At 39.6% G+C, this 18,568-nt stretch overlaps 1 protein-coding gene and 1 long non-coding RNA gene across 2 annotated transcripts in view; one reads left to right on the forward strand and one right to left on the reverse strand.

The window, feature by feature from the left end:
- Nucleotides 1-18,202, reverse strand: part of LOC121920690 — a 36,010-nt gene extending 17,808 nt beyond the window's left edge. The window contains exons 1-2 of the long non-coding RNA XR_006101740.1: nt 18,099-18,202; nt 5,696-5,858 (exon numbers count right to left, since the gene is read on the reverse strand). This is a non-coding gene — a long non-coding RNA (uncharacterized LOC121920690). The remainder of the gene's footprint in view (nt 1-5,695; nt 5,859-18,098) is intronic.
- KCTD16 (potassium channel tetramerization domain containing 16) overlaps nt 1-18,568 on the forward strand; it is a 270,980-nt gene that overhangs the window by 193,764 nt on the left and 58,648 nt on the right. The gene's annotated exons all lie outside the window — the stretch shown is intronic.

An 18,568-nucleotide genomic window follows, 5' to 3' on the forward strand; every position in this document is an offset into this window, starting at 1 on the left:
ATATTTATTGTTTTATGTACAGCACTGTGCAAATCTACAGCGCTATATAAATAATAATAATAATTATTATTATTATTATTATTATTATTATTATTATTATTATTATTATTATTATTTCCAAAGTTGCACTGGCAGAATGTTAGATTTAGCCTGAAGATGCTTATCAGCATGGTTATGGCAACATCATTGCATAAATAATATTGTATTGAGCATACACAGGAATGCCCAAAGCTAGCTTGAGGTTCTTTCCATTAACCTAGTCAGTCAAGAGGACAATAATGATGAATCAGACTGGACTGGAGATTCTCATACCAAGGGAATAGGTCAATTAAAGATATGTCAACCATATCAAGTGAATCTGATCTGGTACCAATATTGCTTTCTTTGGGGCATTAAGAATTTTAAGATCTTTCTGCTTGCTCTGTCCTCACTATGCTTGCTTTTATTATGTGATTTGTTTTGATATTTTGATTTTATAAAAAATTATGAAACCAAACTTAATAGAGGATACCATGAAGAGTGAGTGATGACACAACTTCACATTGGGCATCCCTAAGTCAATGTATTTAAAGAGGTTTACTACAGGTTCTTTCATGCAACAAGATCAAAAAATGGCAACAAGAACAATCACCTTATTATCGCAATAAAATAATTTGCTTTGATGGTGGATTTAAGGCTGCTGCCACACTGCAGAATGAATGCAGGTTGACTCTGCTTTAACTGTCATGGTTCCACCCTATAGAATCCTGGAATTTATTGTTTGTTGTGGCACCGGAGCTCTCTGACAGAGAAAGCTAAACATCTTAGCAAACTACAAATCTCAGGATTCCATAGCATTGAGCCATGGCAGTAAAGTGGTGTCAAGCTGCATTAATTCTGCAGTGTAGATGCAGCCCTGGTTTATCTTGGCAAGAATTTCAGAATGAATTTAAAGGAATTGTAAAGACTCTAGCTTCCCTTTTCAAAAATGGAACAGAAATGCTCTGATTATGAGCAGAAGTTTTCATACCTTTGTTATAAAGGTATGTTAAAAAAAAAGTTAATTAACAGTGCAACCTTATATATGTTAATCAGAAGGACGTTCCATTAAGTTCAGTGGGGTTGCTACTAAGTAAGAAAGATTACATCCTTAAAGTAGTATTTTTAGAGTATACTTCTTGAACAGCCAAGTGTAGTTTTTTGTCCCTATGAAGATTACAAATACAAATGTGTATTTGAATTGATACAAGCATAGCTTCCAAGTCAAGGGAAGTAGACGTCCCACTATACTCCTATAGGGTGATTAAAAAAGAATGGTGCAAAAACCAAACAAGAACAGCTTTACTTTTGCACCTTTCTTTTTTTAATCAGCCAATTTCAGGCCTCAACTGGAGTACTGTGTTCAGTTTTGGGCACTTCATTTTGAGAAGGCTATAACATAGTTAGAGTTGGTTCAGAGAAGGGCAATGGGGATGATAAGAGGAACAGAACATATGAAGAAAGGCTGAAGGAGCTGGGCATATTCAACTTGGTGAAGAGAAGATTGAGGGGGTGACATGATGGTGCTCTTTAAATACCTCAAGATCTGTCACAGTGAAGAGGGGGAAGACCTGTTTTCTGCTGCATCAGAGATTAGGACCAGGTCTAATGGTATTAAGTTATAGGAGAATAGATTTCAAATGATCTTTAGAAAGAACTATTTGACACTAAGAGCAGTTTGGCAATAGAATCAATTGCTTAAAGAGTTGGTTGGGGTCTCCTTCTCTGGATGACTCCAGAAAGAGATTGGACAGCTATCTGCTCAGGATGCTTTTGCTGGAGATCCTGCAGTGAGCTCCTTCCAATTCTTTGATTCTATGCTTCTATGAAATGGGTGCATAAATTAATACACAGAACAACTTCCTTTTTGCATTCTATGTAATATGGCAGGGTGCAGATAATGTATCCAACTGGTAATATATGGCCCCAAACCCTACTTTTAGAGCCACTGAATCCACCATTTGTTTTTGTTTTTTTTAAGGCGCATGATTTTCACGGTGTGTGTGTGTGTGTGCGTGTGTGTGTGTGGATATTTTCCTGATGGCTTTTTCCTCCTGTTATCCCATCCCCAAAAACATCTTTTTTTGGGGGGGGTCATTTTTTTCTAATTATTTTTTTGAATTTTTATAATAAAATACATAAAGTCTGTAGAACAACGACAGCAATGACAACAACAACTAACTACAAGGGCCAAGGGTATGTATCTGATGAATAGTTATTCTGCAGCAGAATAAAAAATAAATAGTCCTCAGCAAGAGCCAGAGAGACTTGTTTGTCAAGGTGTAGTCAGTGTGTCCATCCAAAGGTCCATCTGTGAAGCAAGAGGTTGGATGCAGTGGAAGTGATGATTAACATAGCCAGTAAAGATCATCCAGTCTTCTTGTAATGTGTCAGTCCCTTTGTGACCAATGCAAAAATCTCATCGTAGCAGACAGTTTCTCCATCAACCACATACCCCAAATTCTAGACCACCAGTTCTCAATGGAGAGGTCCCTTGACTTCCAACATTTGGCTACTTCTAATCTGGCAGCAGTAATAAGAAAAAACATATCAGTTTCCTATGTTTCAAGTTAGAATTATTTATTTATTTTATGGTATTTTTTAACAAATGTAAAAAGCAAAAGCAAAATTAGACAGAAATTTATGGTTTGATCAGTGATACATGAAATTTGATAGAGAACTGCATCCTAGAATTTTGTCAGTTTAGGTCATTCAATCCATGTATGCACATAAGAGCCTCTAGATTTAAAACTGCTCCAGCAATCCAGAGAGAGTTTTTTAACCATTTTAGACAGTGTTATAGGTGTGAGATACCACCAATTGATAGTTTTCAAAGTATTCCCTCTCACAGATGTTGAATGGGATTTGTAAGGGGATGAAGACCAAATATGAGCCCATGCAATGTCTGAAATCATGGTTTTCAATTCTCCTTGCCACAGTGAGTGCATTTATTGGCCTTTCCCATATGTGAATTTCAGGAGAAGTTTGTAGTTAACTGCCACCATCCCTTTTTTATGAGATGTGGAGTTCAAACAAAAGTTGGTTGTTTTTTTTTAAAGAGTGTGGATGTGGAGAGTCTCCAGCTGAGGCTACGTGTGATGCCAAGGAAGCAATTTGGTGTGCGTGAAGCCAGGTAAAGTTAGTTTGTTGTAAGGAAGTTTTTATGGTGGTGGTGGGCTTTGATAATTCACCAGAGAACAGGTCTAAGGTGTGGTAGAGTCCACATCTTCTCAATAACCTTATTAGTGAGTATTGATCATCTAAGTGAGAAAGAGGATACAAAAAAGGGGGGAGGGTTAATGGGAGTAGGATCTGGAGCTAGTATGTGTTTCCATTTATGCCAGATGAGTAGGGAGCTAGATAAAAATGGATTAGATAACCTACCAAGTTTCTGTTTTGAAGTTCTGGTGTAAGGGCAAGTAAATTCAGTAGACTTCATATTATAAACTTCTAGATGTATCCATCTGGTAGCACTGTTCTCCTTAATTAAATGAATAGTTTGGCTGAGTTGGAAAGCCTGGAAATATAGTGCAATATCTGGGACTGGCAGACCACTGTTCTAGGAAGTGATGTGTCTAGTGGATTTGGGAAATCTAGGTCTCTTTTTATTGAAAATAAATTGATCAATTAATTTTTGCGATTTCTTAAATCTAGATTGGGGAGGAGTCAATAGCATTGTTTGAAACAGGAAAAAGAGTCGAGGGATGAACATCTTGACTAATGCAATTCTGCCAAGGATGGAAAGATTTAAAGCTGCCTATTCTTTAGATTTATGTAGCATCCATGTGTCTACTTGCTTATACCTTCGGTGTATGAGCTGCTGGGTGTCTTTCATGGTGATTATTCTCAAATAGGAAAATCCTGAGGGACGAAGTTGCAATTCCATCAGGTCCTGTCAGGATTTTTGCTGTTGGTCTAAAGTGTTTAAAGCTATTAATGTGGATTTGTTAAAGTTAATGTTTAGGCATGAATAACTACCAAAGGACCCAATTGTCCTTTTTAGAGGCAGAAATAATAACTCTGGGCATGATAAAAAAAAATCAACACATCATCAGCATAAAGCACAACATGGTGTTGGTTGTTGATGCAAAGGCCAGTGATAGCATTATGCCAAATCATGTTAGCCAAGGGCTCTATTGTCAGTTCAAATAGGAGGGGTGACAGTGGGCATCCTTGTCTGGTGCCTCTGGAAAGTGCAAAAGGTGTTGAGTTGAGGCCATTGACCAACACTGTCGCCTCTGATTTCTACTGGAAAAGGTGAAGTGCTCCTATGAAGCCATCTGCAAAATCCATTCCTTGAAGGACCCCCAAAAGAAGTGGCCATTCCAACCTGTCAAAGGCTTTCAAAGTATTAAGTGAAAGTAAGGCTAGAGGAATCTTTGACTGGTTGGAATGGTGAATGATACTGAGTACCCTGCAGACTAGGTCTGCTAGGCGTCTGCCTGGCATGAAGCTCACCTAGTCAGGATCAGTGTATTCTAAAATAAACTCATTTATTCTGAAGGCTATAATAGAGGTAAACATTTTTGCATCTTGATTAAGGAGTGCAATAGGATGGAAAGATATCGTTTCTGGGTATTCCTCTTTGTTTTTTTGTTTGTTTGTTTGTTTGTTTGTTTTTTGTATTGGAATTATTGGGTTCTATGCCAACTTGTTGGCACAGGAGCATTATTAAAAATGGAGTTTTAAAAGGCAATAAGATGGGATGAAATTTGCTCAAATAACAATTTGTAAAATTCACCCAAGAAGCCATTTGGGCCTGGACTCCTATTCTGTTTCAGCTTAGATGTCTTTTTGAGTTTATCTGGGTGAATAGCTTTGTTTAACACAAAGGAGTCATTTTTCAAATGAAAATAGTGTCCTGAATGACATGATGACATTTATGGTGCTCTGGGAAATGCTGGTGGAACCTAACTGGACATATAAGAAGAAATTTAAAGTTGAGGCTCCAGCAAAGGAATGTTGGAGAGGATCTGAAACCGAAGTGTTTAGGGTACAGGCTGACATTCTGAAGGACCCCTGCTCATTAAGGCACCTGGTGGTGCTCTGAAACCATAATTAATCATGATAAGAGAGCAGCATCCCTGGTACAAAAGGGAGGCCCAGGGTAACACATAGCTGATAAGGAGAGAATGGAACGTGATGAAATGTACCTTAAGTATATTTTAATGCAGGGGTAGGCAACCTGCGGCCCGCGGGCCGGATGTGGCCCGGCAAGGCCTTGGGACTGGCCCCAGCCTGGTCCTGCCGCCGATTGCTGCCGGGGCCTTTGGCCTCTCGCGCGCAGGGGCAAGGGGGGCAATTGTCTATAGATGCCTCAGAAACATGCATTTATATTAACATTTTTTAAAAAAATCAGCAATTTTTTTTTGCGTGTCCCCCACTTTTTTAAAAAAAGTGTCCACCATTTGAAAATGTTGTCCTTCATTTGTCCCGGTTTATTTATTTATTTACATTTTTAAAAAATTATTTAATTATTTGTTTTTTGGCTTTGGCCCCCCAGTTGTCTGAGGGACAGCAACCCGGTCCCTGGCTCAAAAAGGTTGCCTACCCCTGTTTTAATGTATTCATGTATCTGTGTCCTGATTTTAAGAAATCCTATATGTTTAAATTCAACTATACCCAATGAAATGTAACAGAGGGGCTTCTTTGTACCTCTATAAAAGACACCATTTACCTTTTTTTCTGGACCCCAGAATCTCTTGGAATGTGAATTTCTTCTCAGGCTGCTGGCTTTCTAAATAAACAACTGTATTTTCATCTGATTGAGATCCCCTCCTGTTCTGTTCTGTTTCCGAACTTGCTGTGAGTTGGTGAGAGTTCTCAGCATTGGCTAAAATCTACAACAATGGAAAGTGGAGTTTACTGAATAAGTATGCATCAGATTGCAATGTGTTATTTGCTAGAACTACTAGCAGTAGCAACACTAAAAACTGATCAATCAAAATGATATTTTTGCTACCCTGTCCCATTTTTTTCATTTGCAGTGTCTGGCATTTGTGAGTTATGCTTTCTCTCCTTGAACTTGTTGATGCAGTGTCATGATTTTGATTGGATGCAGGTTCATCCATGAACTGACAGGGGACTCTAAGTAGGTGCTGGAACAGCAGCTGAGTTAAGTCATCTGTTTTCTTAAGGGACTATAAACACTGTTTATTATGATATATATCTAAAGCTGTACAATTCCTGTGTGTATATGTGTGTGTGCTCACAGAAGCAGGCATGCACACACATGCTATAAAAATTGTAATAGGTATTAGTTATCCTTACCATCCCTTTCTTTAGTTCTAGATTAATAGGAGGCAGGCTCATCTGAATTTCAAAGAGCTGGGGGCTATGATGACATCTCTGGTTCCTTTCCTCAGTGTAGTTGCAAAGCCAAGGTTCATTGCTATACTTTGCATTGGGGAGTTAGACAGAGCACTCCAACTGGGAGAGAAGTTTTCTATGTAATTTTTTTTGTGCGTTTTTCAAACTATGAGATAAGAATAAACTCTAGAAGAGTTTATTCCTGACATTTCACCAGCAGTTGTAAATGGACACCCTGTAGGCCTCGCCATTCAACAACAGAACAATACATAGATTAACATGCAAATCACCTCCTCTCAACCAACAGTATATATACCCCACTCTCTTCCATGCCAGCATTCTCTGCAGATGCCAGCCACAGCAGCTGGCAAAACATCTGGAAACTACTAAAAGGAACACATGGAATACGAGTTGTCATTTCTTGTTGTCTTGCTACTCAAAAGAATATGGTAGCATCAGGCCTCTGCTGGAGAAGAAAAATAGAACCAGACATGTGATTAATGAGAAACCTGGTGTGCATTTTCAGAAACTAACACCAGATTAAATTACTATCTTCTGCTAAAAACCAGAAACAGAGATGCAGTCACCTGAATATGCAGAATGTTAGCAAGGCACAGGTCTTGCACAGCTGCAGAGAAACCAATTTCCCTAAAAGGCATCTGACCAAATTTACTGGAGCCTTTTTAATAATATGCAATATTTGAATCAATATATATTGGGAGTGAAACCAGAGTGATGCTTAGAAATATGAACATAAATCATTATTCGATTTTCAGTTATTGTTATTATTTAAATGAAGGGCTCTTCTCATTAATCATAATTTTTAAACCACACAGATTTAATCTCTGCATTAGAAACTGATCCACGATGTTAAGCCGGGTTGGTATGGGAATTCTTTAGGGAGCAATGGATTGGTGAGCACTGGTGGCACCTAGTGGTTCAAGAGCCAATGTTCATTTGAAAATAAGCTAAGCCTGTAGCAGGGAGAAGCAGTAGGAAATGATGGATAAGGGGATAGGGGAGTAAGCATAACATATGAAGTGCTGTATAGACATGTGCATGAGCAAAAGATGTATTTTGACCAAAACAGTTCTTCACTGGCTAGCTGAATCAGGATGCTAATGTGAAGATCTGGAAAACAGCCTGATTCTGCTTGTATGGATGTGGATGCTTTCTAATTCATCACTTAATCCAAATCTCAATGCTTCCAATTGACCAAGAGCTGTTATTTCTTTTCTCTTTGTCAGAATTGGATGAAATTTTCAGGAATGCTAGCCCCTTATGAGTGGATTACTTGAACTGGGTTTCAGAAAAAATAATAGCAAGGGAGGGGAATTGTAAAATTTAGTAACTTTTTTCCTTGTTTAAATAATGTTTTTGTTGTTGTATGCCATCAAGTCATTTCTGATTTACAATAACCCTAGAAAGAATCTATTACAGGATTTTTCTTTCTTTGATTAGAGGGAATTTGTCTTTGCCATTTTCTAAGGCTGAGAGAGTAGCTGAAGGGCCGCCAACAGGTTTCCATGACTTAACAGGGATTTGAACCCTAGTGCTCCAGACTTCTGAGAGTACTGCTAGTCCAATATTGAAACAACTACACCACATGGATCATTTAAATAGCAATGCGCTGTCAATAATCATTTTTAAAACATCTTGATAGAATGGGATGAACTTTGCAGAGATATTTGACCCTTCTAAAGAGATCAAGTCTGCTGAGTTTCAGATTAATTTCTCATGCAGTTCATGCAGAGCCCTTTGTGCAGTTTTTCCAGTCAGAACATTTCCGAGAGAGAGAGAGAGAGAGAGGGAGAGGGGGGGGGGGGGGGTCCTCATTTCTCATTTCTTATTTGTCTCCTTTCTGTTTCCTCTGCTGTTTCTTTATGCAGAGAGCTTGAGGATAAGCCTACCTGGTTTTGTAAGTAGTAGTGTCTGGGTCTGTGTATCTTTTAAACTTATTAATGAGGTTTAGATTTGGTTCTCTTTGCAAAAATCCCACTTTGATTTGGACATCACCCGAAACTCACTGAATCAGACTAATTTGGTTCGGGATTGAAGATTTAGATTAATCTGAAGCACACTCCTAATGCATGTGTGACACTTGATTTTTCCCTACTTGATTATTTCACAGTTGATGACATATAGATGAAGGTGTGAATTGAATATTGTGAGAAATATTTTAATTAAGATTTGAAGTCATCAGAATGTTACCTCTGTGATCTTTGATCTGTGATGGCTCATTCACACATGCAGATCAAATGATGAAAAAGCATGTGTGAACAAGAATTCACAAGGCCTTGTCACTCAACTCCGTGACTCATTCAGTCCTTATAATATATTTTTAATTTCCAAAGCTTACAGTGTTCATCTTAGTTGCCTTTGGAAAAGAATAACTCTAAACAAGGAAATGAAAATTGTTCAATTTCACTTTTGGGGGGGGGGGGTTGTGCTTACTTTCAGTGCTGAAATTTTTATAGAACCTTTAATGCATTTTTCTGATCTGCACATTTTTTGCATAATTCACAATATTTCCACTTTTCCCCCATTGACTAAAGCATAGTTCTGCCAAACCTTTATGCATGTTAGCTATTTACATTTCAAAGTCTGAAAAATGTTATTTTCATTGAAACTGTTGAGTCCAATAACAATTTTTTCAATCCTGAATTCAAGATTGGCAATTCATGTTTACCACCAGTCTGTTGTTTACATATAGACTCAAGGATATTGATTTGTTCATGGGCAGTCAATGAATGGATGTCATAGGAATTCAGCTCATCTGCAAGCCAATTCTCACAACTAGACTAGAAGTGAATAGAACTTATGTTATGTAAGATAGGTGCATACCTTTCAATTCTCCAGATTTCGCAGGGATAGTGCTGATTAAACCTCCCTTGTCCCACTTTTTCTGCTGCTTTTAAAATGTCCCAGTTTTTCTGTTCTCCTACCACTTTCCCCCTCAGACCTTGTCTTACATCAATTACTGCAAAGTGAGTTCAGAGTGCAAAAGTAAATTGCACTCAGTCAAGTCAGCAGTCAGGAGAGGAAAGCAGGAGGCAGAGTTTTGCCTTTCCCTGTAGTGCCAGGTGAAGGCAAACTGCTGTAGCTTCTCTTAGCTGGGGGTTTATTCCTCATTAATAGGTTTTCCCATTTTGACCACTCTGATATTGTTTTGTCACACATGTCTGCATTTTCATCAGGGAAAGGTTGGAAGGAGTGTAATCGGTGTCTTCAGAAGTGATGGAACAAGCAGAATCCAAATAGGACACATCCCGCAGCTCAGATAGAGTCTGTGGTATCAGTACACAGTTCTTTTTCATATAACTTTAGCACTAAATGGAAAAATATGATTTAGTTCCAATCAATGATCAGAAATTAAGGGGGTTGTATCTGGAGTATAACAAACAGCTGATTCCTGGACTAGGCTGTTTTCAACAAATTCCAGGAGGATGTTTTTAACAACCAGGTGGAGATTAAACCAGATGAACCTAGGGCATCCTTTCCAACCCTATGTTAATCCAGTACTTTAATATATACTTTCTACTCAGTCCATACTTCAGTACTGCTCAGCTCCTTTCCAAGAGTTCTGCACTGTGAATGTGTAAGTAAGACAAGATGGTGAAACAATTTCATGGCCGCTTTACTATGTGCCACAGATGCCTCAGTTTACCACAGAATTTGTTTTAGGTTCTAGACAGTTACACTATCCATAGAATATGAGATGTTTTTTCCCCCCATGGGACATTTCTAGTAGGACATGAACAGTTTAATGTGCTTCTTCTTCATCATACAAGTTATGGGGTAGCCATTTTCTTGGGCATTAGAGTGAAGACATTCTGGAGCAATAAAGTGAAGGAGATAAAGATGGAAAATGAGAAATTAGTCATTATGATCTTACCTACGTAATGGCCCTTTGTACCTGCCATAAACTCCTGCATATAACGTTCACTTGCCAATATGAGACATAATTGCCTCTTAATTTTGTGAAACTGAATGCAATTATGAGGCAATCCATAATGTTCCAAATACTGGTTTCTAAGGTGACCTCATCCCTTAGAAATTGTGCCTGCTTTTATCACCTCTTTATGTCCATATTCAGCTGACAAAACTCAGGCTTTGAGCCTAGATAATTCTTGGGTCTTGAGCCAAAGCTTTTAAGAGTTTTATGCCACTCTAGATGTGGGTAAATTCTGTTGAAGACCACCCTCCTCCTTTCTTATACAGGCTGAACTCATAAAAACCCCACAGTACAGCTTGGCACTTCCGTCTGCTACATTACAAAGCATTTGCCCCAAGGTTTTCATGTCATTCTATTTGCTGATCTTCAGGGTTAGGACAAGATGTTGTTTGTCTCTAGGAATGAGGGTCATAGAATAATCCAAGATGATATTTGTCCTTCTTAATGAGAGTCATATCATAGTATCTTGGTCAAAAAAAATTAGGGCTGTATTTTTCACTGGACTGTCTCTCACATAAGAGCAGAATGCACAATCTATTTTCCTTGCTTAAGCTCTTCCCCATCCCATCCAGCACCCCAAAATCTACAAGCTCTGGAGCATATTTTCGTGACAGAAAAGGTGTATGTGTGTGTGTGTGTGTGTGTGTGGAATCCTGAAAGATAATCCTGCCATGAGTGAATTACAAGGAATCAGGGTGACACAATGGTTAAAAGGCCATACTGCAGCCACAAGGTTGGGAGTTCAATCCCAGGTGACTCAGCCTTCCATCCTTTCATAGGTCGGTAAAATGAGTTCACAGTTTGTTGTGGGCAATTGGTTTACAGATGGTATACCACTTAGGGAGTGCTAAAAGTTGTATAGAAATGTAGTTGCTATTGCTATTGCTATTGCTACTGAGAGTGGATTTAGGTCTTGAATGCATAAACGAAGGCTATTAATAACTACAATTACAACCAATGAATTTGAAGCCCAGGGATGGCTATGTTCCCTGTCCTGCTCTAGTAAATGCAGCTATTCCTAATAATTTATGTTTTATGACATGCTTTATGAATTGGAAAAAACATTTGTGCCATACCAGTTCAGTAAAAGATAACAGTAATCTCTATGCCCCTCTGACCTTTTTGGTATCTTTGTAATTGGACTACATGGTTGCTTCCTTTCTCCTGCAGTTATCATAGATGAGAAAATTAAAATGATAGCCAGTCACAGTGCAGGCAGAGGAAAAGGTCACAGTTATAAGGTGTTTGACTTTTCATATCTGACAGTTCACATATTTTTCTTGTCACACTGTCCTGTCTTTTATTAGGCAGACACCATCTCAAACCACGTCTTAGTGGAAACTTGCTAGATTCACCCCTTCTTCACACTTAATACCTTTCTCTTATGATATTTTCATTTAAACCCATAAACTAATGCAGCTCTTTCTCATGTGGACAACAGAGGAAAGGGAAGGGAGAAGAGAAATGGACAATGAGATATATATATATATATATATATATATATATATATATATATATATAAATAGAAAGTGATAATAAATAGTATCATAGAATCACAGAGTTGGAAGAGACCACAAGGGCCATCCAATCCAACCCCCTGCCATGCAGGAACTCACAATCAAAGTATCCCCAACAGATGGCCATCTAGCCTCTGTTTAAAAACCTCCATAGATGATGGTAATTCAGTAAATAGAAGATTATGAAAATAATGAAAAGAATGTTAAAAATAGAATCCCACACACACTCACTTGGGAGAAAGTTCTATTGATCTCAATATGATTTTGTTCTTAGTAAGCCTTCGGAAGATTATATTGTTGAAGACTAAAGTTTTTATGTCTGATTGCCAAACTTGCTCAAATTGCACTGCAGAGGTGTCTGTGAAGGATCCCAAGATTGCTGGAAATTAGGAGTTTATACAGAAACTCTTCACATGGATAGACTTACAGTAGGTTCAGATCCTTACTCAGTTACAATCTTCATGACTTAAGCCAGTTTCAAGCTCCCAGAATCTCTGACCATTAACCAAGCTGGTTGGGGCTTCTGGCTGTTTATGTCCAGAATACCTGTGCACCCAAGACAGAGAACTACTAACTTAAAACAACCATTCTTTTTTGGCCTCATTCCCACTCTTGTCAAATAGGGATGATAACATATTATATCTATGGTAACAGACAAAAAAAGAATGCCATGTTGTGCACATATGAAATGTGATAAATGATGAAGTTACAGATGGCATTCATGGTCCTACACAATTTGTGACCATTGCCATGTTGTTTTTGGAAGAAGGTAAAGTGCTTTGAGCACGGAAGAGTTAACACATGTCTTTAATGGAAAATGGAGCTTTTTGTGTCATATTAATATTCTGCATCCACTGTTCCAATTTCAACAGCTTGCTTCTCATCCTCACATTTGTTTAAAGCTCCATAACAGACTGATTCATTTTTATGCTTTTTTTTAACTCAGAAGAACATGAGTTTGCACATGGTTAAGAACCCAGATAAACCTTTCTCTAGAGACAGTGACTGGCAGCTGCCCTGTTGTGCAGATGTATGAGGAGAAAAACTAATTTTTCAATCAGACATTTTCCTTTCTGCTACTATCTGTCATTTTCATAGTGTCAGTTCTTAAAGCCACTTTCTTGCCTGATGGATGGCTGTCTATGTACAGGGTGTCTGTTTTCTGTCACCTGTAGATCACAATGTCCTCAAATTCCCTCCGATGTCTTTCCAGATGCTGTCTGAGCTGATAGCATTATGTAAAATATCTGCCACCAGCTCAGGCTTCTCTTTTTGAGAACATCAGAGAGTCTGTGGCTGAAGGGAGACATTTCACCCTTGATGTAGTTCAGTGTAAGATGAATGGCAGGTGGCTATATGCATGAGTCATTTTGCAACCCCAGTTGATCTCTCCAAAGCAGATAGAAATTACTGATGACCCACAAGAACAATATAAGACCTCCAAGGGTTGATATGTGAATTGCTGGAATAAGTAAATGATTTGCTTGAGTTGAGTGACAATGACTCCTGCAACCAGAATAACAGGCACGGAAGCAATCCTCTTTGTTTGGTGGGCACTGGCTGCCAGGATTTGGAGATAAAACTAAGTGTCACTAAGAAATTGCATTTTGCAAGGATGGGCAAAACTGTTGGTTTTAATTTCTTTTCTATTGCAAAACTTTTGTTGTAATCTGGTTTTTAAACACTGAAATGAAATTGTCACCCATACCCCTGAAACACTAGTTCCTGAGCCCTTTCACACTACACAGTTATAGCACTATGATCCCACTTTAATTGCCATGGCTGCATCCTATAGAATCCTTGGCTTTGTAATGTAGTCAGAGGCACTGGAGGAGCTCTCTGGCTAAAAATTCAAAATGCAAACCCCATGATACCATAGGATGTCACCATGGCAGTTAAAATAGGTTCATAGTGCTATAACTGTGTAGTGTGAATGAGCATCCTGAGAGGTTCCTTGAACATTTTGTAGATGTTCTCGCTTTCTTTGCAACAGTGTCTTGTTCCAAGGAACTATCCTCTTGTCCCCTTGCCCAATATTTTGTTGCCCATTACATGAATAAACAGTATATGTTGTGATAGGTCATGACACTTCCTTTAATAGTGAACTCCCAGAATGAGATGGATTCTTTATCTGATCCAGTAAGACTCTTCTTGTCCTTTTATGTGCTAAGCTTTCAAAATAAATAAGCTGAGTGGTATTTTTGTTTTGTTTTTGTTTTTTTTAAAAATCACCGTGTATGCCAAATACCCAGGTGGTGCTTGTGCTTTGGGTATTTATTGATGCTTTTGGGTAAAGCTGTATCATTTGATTGTTCTAGCAAGCTAATTTAGCTTTCGAATTTATTGAAGATAAAGACTTGAGAGGGCAACTGAACTATGCAGGGTGCATCTTCATGAGAATTTAATGAGCAAGAGAATTTTCCAATTGCATTTATCTTCTACATACATAAACATTAAACTGTCATTTAGCATGGAGATGCAAAATTCTCCCTAAACCAATGGTTTTCAGACAGCTAAATGATCTCTCTCTATAGGGATATAGGGCACAGAACTCCTGAAGGGAGGAGTAAAAGTCTTTCGAATGACAACAAAATAACAACCTATTCACGTAAGTGGACTATGTCTGCAGTCCTTTTACTAATCATTTTGGTTGAGAAGATTGTTTGTGTTTTGTTTTTTCTTTGTTGTCTAAGATGGATCAGAGACATATAGACATATTCCTGTTCTAATATTGCCTGTTTTAGATGCATGTTTCCTTCAGCCACATATGCTTATAACAAGCTGTATGCATGCAACAATGTGAAAGGTCACAGCTTTCAACAACGTTGGTGGAACAGAATTTGGTTTTGGGTTAGGGATCGAACAAGATAGAGTATGTGCAAGCAAGATGATCTGTTTAGGATGCATTAGATGAGGTGCTCCCTTAAGTGGTAAGAGACATTTGTTGTGATAGCATTTTCTTTTCTTTCTCTCCATGTTTTGCATTTATTATGCTTCATTTTGTTATCAGTCACAGGAAGGTAACCATCATCTTGATTTGCAAGACTGAGCATTGAAGGATAGATATCTGATGGAACCTTCCTTGTAAATGGAAAACACTTCAACTAGAGAGGATATATTGTTGTTGTTATGTGCTTTCAAGTCATTTCCAACTTATGGTAACCCTAAGGTGAACCTACAACAGGGTTTTCTGGGCTGAGAGTATGTGACTCATCCAAGATCAACTGGTGGGTCTCTATAACCAAATGAGGAAATGAACCCTTGTCTATAGAGTTGTAATCCACTACTCAAACCACAATATCACAATGGCTTTCTTTAATGTTTCTAAATTTGGAGGAAGATGCTATATCTAGAAAATACAGAATTTAAGAGGACTCTTAAATCTAATGTAGTTTCTCCTGCAAAATCTGGATCCACTCTACTGAGCAAATTAAAGCAGCAATACAGGTAGTGTATCCTTGTCTCTATGTCTATCCTCAGAACAAAGAGAGTGTAAGTGCTATTGTTATTGCTATGACATTAGCTAAAGTAGCTCAGTGAGCTTTATGGCCATATGAACATTTGAACTTGTATCTTCCCCAGTTTTAGTCCAACACTCTGACCACTGCACTAAAGTCTTTCTCACTCTTTCAGTCTGTGCTAGCTTACAGAATTGTGACAATAAAAAGAGAGTAAAGAGTACAGAGGAAGGGGAAAATAATGATGAAATGTGTAAATATGTATTTATCCCTATGAGTTGGAGCCAGTGTAGTATAGTGGTTTGTTCATTGGACTAGGACCCTGGCAACCAGGGTTCAAATCTCTGCTCAGCCACTGAAACCCACTGGGTCACCCTGGCCTAGGGTTGCCATGAGTCAGGACCTCCAAACCGGGACAAATGTAGGACAACAGTTTCAAATGTAGGACACATTTTTAAAATGGAGGACACACAAAAAAAATATAAATGCATGTTTCTTAGGCATGATCAAAATGGAGGAGGACAAGCCTAGAACGAGGATGCAGGCTTCTCTGAGGGGCTTGTGTGCTAGGCCCAGGCCTGTCCTCCAAGGCCACTCTCTTCTTCCCGGACCTCCCCTTTCCTCCAAAGGGCTCTTTTTGGAGCCCTTTGAAGGGAAGGGAAGGGAGCAGGGAAGGTGAGGACTCAGCGTCTGCGGAGGACAGCCCCAAGCCTCTCCTCAGCAGCTTCATTTTCCTCAGGCCAAAGGGAGCCTGCAGAAAACGCAGCTGCCGAGGAGAAGCCTGGCCCAAGCAGGGAAGGTAAGTAGGGAACTAGGGAAGGAGGGAGGGAGGAGGCAAGGCGAGGCAAGGCGAGGGACTTTTGTCCCCAATCCGATGTCCCATGCTTCTTCACCGAGACTCTACTGTACACTGAAAGTGCTCTTTGGGGGGAAAAACCTTTGAAAATGTGCACCTACCTCCTCCTCCTCCTGTTTCCCCCTCCTCCTTCTCCTCGCCATGCACTAAGAAAGGGTGCTTTTCCCTCCCCCTGGCTGGCCCAGAGTCTCACTCCTCCTCCTCCTCCTCCAAGGGTCCACCTCCTCATTGAGGCTGGCCAATGGCAGAGTGGGGCTGGAAACAGCTCCGCCCCAGCTGCTCTGCCATTGGCCGGCCAGCCTCAAGAGGACGAGTGTTCCCTTTAGGCGCGATGGCTGCCGGCCGGGGCCCAAACCCAGGATTTAGAGTGAACCGGACTGTGACCGTGCCAGTACCCCAAAACCGTTACAATCACGGGCGCAACCAGGTTATGTTATGGCATCCCTACCCTGGCCAAGTCATACTCTCCCAGCCTCAGAGGAAGGCAAAGGCAAACCTCCTCTTAATAAATCTTGTGAAGCAAACCCAGTAATAGGGTCACTGTAAGTTGGAAATGTCTTAAAAGCTACAGCAGCAGCAACAACAACAACCTTATGGGTGGTGACATTTAGATTTTTCTGCCTCCGACTTTAAAATACCCTGAATTGTTATGTTCCTGAGTATCATATATGTAGTGTCTGTGCTACACATATTCTCTCTCTTTTTAAATTGAAACCACTGATGCCAGTTTCTTGGGAAAATTTAAGTATCTGGGTCATGACAAGGCAAAGAATGTGTATACAATTCACATAAGCAAAATTGCTTTTACCTCACTTTCCTGTCAACCATTTGACTTATTCATGTTGTTTTATGAGTATTTTCCCCTACTGTTAGAATATAAATAGTTGATTTGGATTTTGTTTCCTTAGACAACACTTGGTCCTGTAGAATTGGCCTACAAAAAGGTCCTGGCTCTACCAAGGCAAGGGTAGGCCCTTTCTTATCTCTTCAGTACAGTGTCCCTGTGTACAGTGTGTGCCTGCAAGACAGATAAGTCTTGGAAGGCTGCACACATTTTTTCAGTATGATGAGGAAGTAGAAATAATGAGTGCTAGCAAGAATGTTGTTGAGTTCAGTTTCAACATCACAATAACTGCTTCAAAACAAATAACTTGGGATGACTTACAGAAATAACGGCTTCGTTTTCTTTGCAGATCCTCACTTACAGTATGAGCTTCCTTCATACTAAGTTAAGCCAATGAAGGAACAGGACACTTCTCCGGCATCATATTTTACAGGAGACTTCCCCAGCTTGGGGTATTTAAATAAGTTAGACCACAACCTCCCACCATCTTTAGTTAGTCTGGCAGGCATTTTCAGGTAATTTTTTTTTCAGTTAATAGTTATTTTTTGCAATGACAAGGTGAAACAACGATACTTTGTTGATACCCCCCAATTTTCCCCATTTGGCAGGAACAGTCCCAATTAATCCTGTCATCCTACTTTCTCAGCAGCTTTTCAAACACCCCAGTTTCTTTCTCCTCCTTCAACTTTCTCTTTGCAATCAACTTACTTCAGTTGCTGTAAACTTGGGGGGGGGGTGCAGACATGGAGAAAGGAGCCCCACATAGAGGCCACAGCAACCAAATGGTGTGGCCTCCAAGAGCCCTAAAAAGAACCCACTCCCGGCAGATTCTTTTTAGTGTACACACCGCGTGCCATTGGCATCCTCATGTGCAACAATGAATCTGCACAGTGCTGTGCCACACCGTTTGGATGCTGCGCCACACATATGTCATCATGGTAGCCTCCGTGTGGAAGGGGGCAAGCCATTCTGGCACGGTAGGGCTCAGGAGCATGCAGATGCTCTGCTCTCCTGAGTCCTAAAATTGGTTGCAGGACGGTGCTTTGTGCCAGTCTGTACCAGGCCTTCGCTCAAAATACAAATGTGGTTTTCAGTCAATTAACTTAGCAAGGGGGAGAGGACAGGAAAGAATGAATCTCACCATTCCTCATAGGCACAGGCAAAACCAAGCTGCTGCAGCTTCTCCTATATTGTCTGTTCTTCCTCATTAAAAACTTTTGCCTTTCTGACCATAACATGAAGCTGCTTGACCACACGTGTCCCAGTTTTTGTCTATGAAATGTTGGAGGGTATGAATCCACTAATTTATAGTGTGACATAACTATATGGGCGTATTCTGACTCAGCATGAGCAATAATGGGGGAGAAGGAGGAGGAGGAGGAAGAGTCACATGAGCAATCACCGTGTGCTGCTCTTTAGATAATGTGATGTTGCTAGCAAAGAACAGAGGAGCCAGCAGTAAAGTGCATGTGAGGGGAGACAGAGGAGATGACATGCATAAAACATGTACTAGAGATTCAAGTTAGATGGATTTTTTTTAAAAAAAAAAACTTTTAAATGTTAGCCATTTCTGCTTTCCTCCATTCTGCCCCAAATGAAAGTGAATAATTC

Source organism: Sceloporus undulatus, chromosome 2, assembly GCF_019175285.1.
Source record: "Sceloporus undulatus isolate JIND9_A2432 ecotype Alabama chromosome 2, SceUnd_v1.1, whole genome shotgun sequence".
Lineage (NCBI taxonomy): Eukaryota > Metazoa > Chordata > Lepidosauria > Squamata > Phrynosomatidae > Sceloporus > Sceloporus undulatus.